The sequence below is a fragment of the Candoia aspera genome, chromosome 1, assembly GCF_035149785.1.
Source record: "Candoia aspera isolate rCanAsp1 chromosome 1, rCanAsp1.hap2, whole genome shotgun sequence".
Taxonomy (NCBI): Eukaryota; Metazoa; Chordata; class Lepidosauria; order Squamata; family Boidae; genus Candoia; species Candoia aspera.
Window position 1 is genome coordinate 327,257,775 of NC_086153.1, and position 8,353 is coordinate 327,266,127.

Below are 8,353 nucleotides of genomic sequence, written 5' to 3' on the forward strand. Positions count from 1 at the left end.
ATGACATCACTTCTGCTTCCGTTATTAAGCGAATCACTGCAGTCATTAAGCGAGACATAATGTGACCATGACTTGCGATTTCACTTCTGCGTCCTCCATTAATTCTGCTTGTTGGAAGCCAGTTGTGAAGCTCACAAATGTTAATCAGGTGACTGCGACAGTCATTAATATGCGCCAGTTGTGAAGCACCTAAATGGTGATCACATGACTGCAGGATACTACAACAGCTGCAAATGCAAGGATTAGTCACAAAGCTGCATTTATTCAACCATCTTAACTTTGAACGGTTGCTAAACAAGGCAGTCGGTAAGCAAGGACTATCTGTAAATAAATAAATGATTGCCCATATACAAATCACACACAATCATGCAAACTCAAGAAAGGGAGAAACTGGATATCTTATTCAGCAAGCATAAAACAATACATATTTATTCTGTAAGATGTCCCATTGACTTCAATAATTCTTATTCCTTGGTAAACACACTTAGGAGTTTTAGTTCTGATCTGTGTGTATGCTAGCCTCATTCTCCTCTCTTTCCCCCTCCATATGTAAGAGGATAAAATTGTCTCTGTCCATGGAGAGTCTCCACCGATTGAGAATCTTGATTTTTCCCAAGCTCTTATATGCATGAAAAGCTTCCATAGATACCAGCAATCAAATAGGAAAACTGTTTTAATTAGATAAAGAATTGGCTTTCTCCCTACCTCCCCCCCTTTTTTTTTATTAATACAAGTATATGTGGATAAATAGACCAGTAATATTTGCACAGTTATTTGCACAATGGCAGCAAACAGAACTGCAACTCTGAGATGTTGAATAGATTGTAATTTCTCACAAACTTGAAAGTTACATGATAGAAGAATCCATAGTCTTTCAGATAACATATCCATTAACTCTGAGTTCCTATGTGTGCAAACAGACTACACTGACTGATTATGTGCCATCAAGTCGTTGTCGATTCTTAGCAAACACAGAGATTTTCTCCATGACAATCTGTCCCTAACCTGGTCTTTCAAGTCTGCCAACAGTGCACTCATTGTCACTGTAACTGGGTTCATTTACCTTGCTGCTGATCATCCTCTTCTTTCCTTTCCTTCTACCTTTCCCAACATTACAGCCTTTTCTAGAGAGCTGGGTCTTCGCATAATGTGTCTGAAGAAAGATAATTAAACAGATTGCATTGGTTTCTGATTTTTTTAAAACTATGTGAAATTCAGTTTTCATTCAGAGAAGAACAAGCATCCTGGGAAATACCTATAAAATATTTTGTGGCAGCTTTTCACTGAGCAGTACTGAAATGCTTTGTAACATTTCTGGAGCATGGACTGATCAGTACTAGACAGTGCTTTCTATTTTAACTAGATTATAACATGAAATAAGGAAACTTTAAACCAAAATGTCCATGACATACTGTATACTAACATAATACACCTTATTGTTGTTGTTGCTTACTCGTTTAGTCGCTTCCGACTCTTTGTGACTTTATGGACCAGCCCATGCCAGAACTTCCTGTCGGTTGTCAACACCCCCAGCTCCCCCAGGGACGAGTCCGTCACCTCTAGAATATCATCCATCCACCTTGCCCTTGGTCGGCCCCTCTTCCTTTTGCCTTCCACTCTCCCCAGCATCAGCACCTCCTGTCTTCTCATTATGTGGCCAAAGTATTTCAGTTTTGCCTTTAATATCGTTCCCTCAAGTGAGCAGTCTGGCTTTATTTCCTGGAGGATGGACTGGTTTGATCTTCTTGCAGTCCAAGGCACTCTCAGAATTTTCCTCCAACACCACAGTTCAAAAGCATCTATCTTCCTTCTCTCAGCCTTCCTTATGGTCCAGCTCTCGCAGCCATATGTTACTACGGGGAACACCATTGCTTTAACTATGCGGACCTTTGTTGTCAGTGTGATGTCTCTGCTCTTGACTATTTTATCGAGATTGGTCATTGCTCTTCTCCCAAGGATTAAGCGTCTTCTGATTTCCTGACTGCAGTCAGCATCTGCAGTAATCTTTGCACCTAGGAATACAAAGTCTTTCACTGCTTCTACATTTTCTCCCTCTATTTGCCAGTTATCAATCAAGCTGGTTGCCATAATCTTGGTTTTTTTGAGGTTTAGCTGCAAGCCAGCTTTTGCACTTTCTTCTTTCACCTTCATCATAAGGCTCCTCAGTTCCTCTTCGCTTTCAGCCATCAAAGTGGTATCATCTGCATATCTGAGATTGTTAATGTTTCTTCCAGTGATTTTAACTCCAGCCTTGGATTCCGCAAGCCCTGCATGTCGCATGATGTGTTCTGCATACAAGTTGAATAGGTAGGGTGAGAGTATACAGCCCTGCCGTACTCCTTTCCCAATCTTAAACCAGTCCGTTGTTCCGTGGTCTGTTCTTACTGTTGCTACTTGGTCGTTATACAGATTCTTCAGGAGGCAGACAAGATGACTTGGTATCCCCATACCACTAAGAATTTGCCACAATTTGTTATGGTCCACACAGTCAAAGGCTTTAGAATAGTCAATAAAACAGAAATAGATGTTTTTCTGAAACTCCCTGGCTTTTTCCATTATCCAGCGGATATTGGCAATTTGGTCCCTAGTTCCTTTGCCTTTTCTAAACCCAGCTTGTACATCTGGCAATTCTCGCTCCATGAATTGCTGAAGTCTACCTTGCAGGATCTTGAGGATTACCTTACTGGCCTGTGAAATGAGTGCCACTGTTCGACAGTTTGAGCATTCTTTAGTGTTTCCCTTTTTTGGTATGGAGATATAGGTTGATTTTTTCGAATCTGATGGCCATTCTTGCGTTTTCCAAATTTGCTGGCATATGGCATGCATTACCTTGACCGCATCGTCTCGCAAGATTTTGAACAGTTCAGCTGGGATGCCGTCGTCTCCTGCTGCCTTGTTATTAGCAATGCTTCTTAAGGCCCATTCAACCTCACTCTTCAGAATGTCTGGCTCTAACTCACTGACCACACTGTCAAAGCTATCCCCAATATTGCTATCCTTCCTATGCAGGTCTTCCGTATATTCTTGCCACTTTTTCTTGATCTCTTCTTATACAATGGCTACGTCTCATAACATTAGTGAATTCTAAACTGATAGAATGCCTATATGTTCATAACTATAATTTTAGGCTCTATAAAACAACTTTCCAAAGGCCAAGAGTAGAGGTCATCCTCACTTCGGAGGGTAAACTGTTGCATAGGAGGGGAGCCCCAACAGAGAACACCCACTTTTGGTCCCCCTCCCAGTTAGACAGGGATCCTGAGCAGGTGTTCTCTTACAGTCTGGATCAGGAAGGCAGATTTGCAGGAAATGTATTCTCTTAGATACATAGGCTTTAGGCCATTAGGGCTTTAAGATAGCAATCATCACCTTGAATTGCACTTGGAAACATTCTGGTAGCCAGTGTATCTTCTGCAGCAATGGTATAATATGGCACTATCAAGACTAATTGGCAAGCATGCCAGCTGGTGCTTTTGGTAGAAGCTGGAGTTTCCAGGTTGTCTTCAAGGGAAGCCCCATATAGGGCTCCCTACACTGAAGTCATCTAAACTTATTTATATTATATATAAATAAGTTTAGATGACTGCAATGTAGCTGTCATCTAAACTTATTTAGCTTCAACTGGTCCAGAATGCGGCTGCGTGAGCAGTTATTGGTGCCCCCAAAAAGGCACATGTAACACCGCTGCTGCGCAAGCTGCACTGGGTGCCAGTTTGCTTCTGGGTCCAATTCAAGGTGTTGGTTATGACCTTTAAAGCCCTACATGGCATGGGGACAGGTTACCTGAGAGACTGCCTCATCCCCATCACATCGACCCACCCTACCCGGTCATGCAGAGAGGGCATGCTACGAACCCCGCCGGTAAGGGAATTCCACCTGGTGGGGTCCAGGAAGCGGGCCTTCTCTGCAGTGGCACCCGCCCTCTGGAATATTCTGCCCCCGGAGGTGAGACAGGCCCATTTGCTCCTGGACTTCCGGAAGAACCTAAAAACCTGGTTCTGCCGCCTCGCTTGGGGTGGGAGGGGCACCAGTTCATCTTGCGGGTGGCTAGTATCATAGATCTTTCCCCAAAAAACAAGATCTGCACTGCTTGGATTTTATATTTTATATCTATTTTATTTTTTACTGATATATTTCTATTGTAATTTATATGTTTTGATTGGGATTTTATCGTAAACCGCCCAGAGTCCCCTTTTCGGGAGAGATGGGCGGTGATAGAAATTTGAAAAATAAATAAATAAATATTTATATAAACTTATTTATATTATATATGATATGTACTGTATATTGCAGTCATCTAAACTTACAGAAATATAATGCAGCACAATCTTATACAGGTTGTATTCACTTGACAACCACAACTGGGACCAGCAACTCCACCACTAAGCGACATAGTTGTTAAGTGAAACATCACGTGACCATGGATTTATGTCAGTTCTGCTGTGGTTAAGTGAATCACCCATGCTCATTAAGCGACACATCATATGACTGTGACTTGTAATTTTACTGCTGGATTCTTCATTGACTTTGCTTGTTGGAAGCCAGTTGTGAAGCTCGCAAATGGCAATCACATGACCATAGGACACTGCGACGGTTGTAAATGAACGCCGGTTGCGAAGTGCCTGAATCACAATCACATGACCACAGGGATACTGCAACAGTTGTAACTTCAAGGACCAGTCATGAAGTTACTTCGCTAAAGGACCGGTCACTAAATAAAGCAGTTGTTAGCCAACGAATACCTTTATGTTTCAAGTATTAGGCTATGTCACTGGTTCTTAAACTGGGTGTAATTACTCCTAAAGTGGTAATTTGGGCATATGCTGGGGTAATGGAGCAATCTGAAATTGCTTGCTTGTGAGTTGAGGATAGTTTGGGCTGCTGCTGCTGAGATGCTTGTGTAAAATAGTTTAGTTTTTGCTAAAGCTTTTTTTTTTTTAAAGCATTTATGAATAACTATAGATTGGAGATTTTGGCATTAAGCTCAAAGATTTATACTCTTTGTCATATAATAAAAATAAGTCAATGTACTTTGTTTAGTATGGTCAATCTTTTATTAATTTATTATGTGCCATCAAGTCATTTTCAACTCCTAGTGGCCACATGGATTTTCTCCGTAATGAACTAAACCTAAACTGTTCTTTCAAGTCTCCCAATGGTGCAGTCATCGCCACTGTAACTGAGTCCATCCACCTTGCTGCTGGTCATCCCCTTCTCCTCTTTCTTTCTACCTTTCCCAGAATTAGAGCCTTTTCCAGAGAGCTAGGTCTTTGATGTATCTGAAGTAGGATAATTTGAGCCTGGTCATTTGTGTGTTCTCAAGTGAGAACTCTGGATTGATTTGTTTGATGATCCATTTGTTTGTTTTCTTGGCTGTCCACAATGTACTCAGGAGTCTTCTCCAACACCAAAGTTCAAAGGCATCAATACTCTTCCTGTCCTGCTTCTTTAAAGTCTATTTATTAATTTATACTGAATATTATTTGTATACCTTTAGTAATTTTCTTTGTCCACTGATTGCCATTATATCTTTTGAGACTATCTTTATTTTAAATGAATAAATAAAAGGGAAAAAAGTCTTTTTTGTGTGTGGGGGTTAATGACATTATTTGAGACTGGAAAAGGGGTAGTTGTGTCAAACCCATTTAAAAACCACTGTGCTAAGTTACAGTTTGTTTAATTGTGTTGCTGTGTTGATGTAGGCAAATGGCTGAGTTTGCATAACAAACTGAACCATAAACCATGCTTTATAAACTCCAGTGAGTTATAAACTACCTCAGCTTTGATGGAGAACCAACCTTGACAGTTTCCCATTGAAGTAATCAGCTTTCTCACAGAGATTTCACAAATTGGGATGTCAACATCCTTTTTTAGCCAAACCAAGGAATTATATTAGCTCCATAGTATTCTATTTTGGGTTCACACATTGCATTAAACTATAATCTGGTTTGCTTGAGTTTGGTTTTGCCTATGAACTACAGCCACTGTGGTGGATAAAACTATTGTTCGTGGCTTAGCACAATGGGTGAAGTCAGCTGTCATGCAATGGATGAACCAAGCAGTGAGTGAAGAAATCACAAAGACCCCAGGTAGAAAGCAGATAAAAGTTTCTTAGGACACACTTTCTAAAGCCGAAAATTAGAAATTAAAGTCCAGGAAATAGGGAGAGCATCACATTGGATATAGCTGCCCGAGGAACCATGTATGTGTGTGTGTGTGTGTGTTTTCCCCCCTGTTCAATCAATTCCCGGAGACTGCCTGAACAAGCCCTTGCAGTTTTCTTGGCAAGGTTTTTCGGAAGCGGTTTGCCATTGCCTCCTTCCTAGGGCTGAGAGAGAGTGACTGGCCCAGCTGGCTTCATGCCTAAGGCGGAACTAGACCACACAGTCTCTCGGTTTCTAGCCTGATGCCTTAACCACTACACCAAACTGGCTCTCACGTATATGTATTACAGTAATGTTATAATTATAAGCCTGATTGTACACACACACAATTATTTCGTATAATATCGATAAGACTATCTTTTCATCAAAGGTTAATCGTACGGTTTAGTCACTGCAAATGAAATAAATACTGAACCAATGAATAAATAACCATTCATACTCAGGGTTCAACTAACTGGATGTAGGAAAGTAATAAAATATTGGCGCGGCCTCCTGCCCATCCTACTCCTATTCTTTTGCCCTTGCGGCGAGGCGTTCTATTCTTTTTAAGGTCCGCCCCTGACGTCATCCTAAAGGAACCGCCCTAGCCAGCGACTGACCTTCCCTTCGGCTGGCAATCTTTGCCAGACTCCAAAATGGCCCACCAAGCCGCGCATAGCGGCGGCGACTATGATGACGTTTACACAGCCATTCCAGCTCATCGACCAATCAGCGGCAGACAGGGTGGTGCGCGAGGAATTCGAACTGTGTGGCGGTTGACGTCCGCGCTGTGGGTGGGCGGACGGACGGACGGACGAACGAACGGACAGGACCGGACGGAGGGGAGAAAAGGTGGGTGGACAAATGGCTACTCGCTGAGGTAGCTTCAAGGGCGGGAAGCGGGGTGGCTGTGGGTCTTTTCCGTCAGCTGCTTTCGAGCTGTCCGGGCCGGGGGTTGGATGGCGGGGAAAAGATTTTGCTGCAGGGCCTGCTTCCACACCAGCGAAAGCCCCCTTTTTCCTCCCCGCCTCGCAGCTCCGGATGAGAGCGCCACTAAGCCCTTCAGGACGTTCGCGGGAAATCCTCTGGTGGGTGATTTATTAAAATATTATTTCAACCTACTCCTGATTTCATATGTTTAGGACTTGTTAAGATAAGAGTCGAAGCCCTCACAGGTCTGCAGGGCTCCAGGTTGGGGAACCCCTGGAACTTTGGGGCAGCCCCTGAAAAGTACCCTCCTCCTCTCAGGACTTGTCTCTGTCAGATTTGGGGGCGCTTTCGTCTGCCACGTGGAGATCAGGCTGCTGAGCTACTTGGCAGGGATATTGTAACCCGGTAATCCATCAACTCCTTTACGGAGTATGAGAAGGCAGTAGCAAAGAGTTAAAGGAAGATTTTGCATTTACATAGTTTTGTTTTTTTGAAGAATCCCTGGCTTTCGCAACTTCACTCTGTTCTTGCAGAACAGGGGTGGGCAGCCTACACTCCCAGAACCACTGGTAGCACTCCAGTTCTGTTTACTACTATGGCCGTGCAAGCTCCCTCTGATTATCATAGGAATGGAATGATAAATGACTGGTGAAAATAGACGGTAATTCCTGCTGCTTTGAGGTGGGAAAAAATGAATACAGTACTGTATTCTAAATCCTCAGATAGCCATCTCAAAGGAAAAGCAGAGGAATCCCCCTAAATTTGTCCCCAAATCCCAGTCCATCCAAACTTCCACAGCAAGGTCACAGAGAGGTCTTCTTAACCTCTCAGCAGCTTTTGAAACCATCGACCATGCTATCCTTTTGGGTTGGCTCAGGGAGTTGGGGTGGGTGGTGTGGTTTTGTGCTGGTTCACCTCCTTCCTCCAGGGCCAGTCCCAATCAGTGTTGATAGGGAGCGAGAGATCCTGCCCACAGTCCCTCCTTTGTGGGGTGCCACAGGGTTTGGTTCTCTCCCTGCTCCTCTTTAACATCTACATGAAACCACTGGCTGAGATCATCCGTTGCCACGGGGTGAGATATCATCAATACACTGATGATACTCAACTATACATCTCCATCCTGGGTGACATAAGTGATGCTGTGTCTACCCTTTCTCAGTGCCTGGAGGCTGTGGGGGTCTGGATGGGGAACAACAGACTTCAGCTGAACCCTGGTAAGACAGAGTGGCTGTGGGTTAGGGGCTCCCGGGTATCCAGGAACTTACCATCTTTAGCTCTGG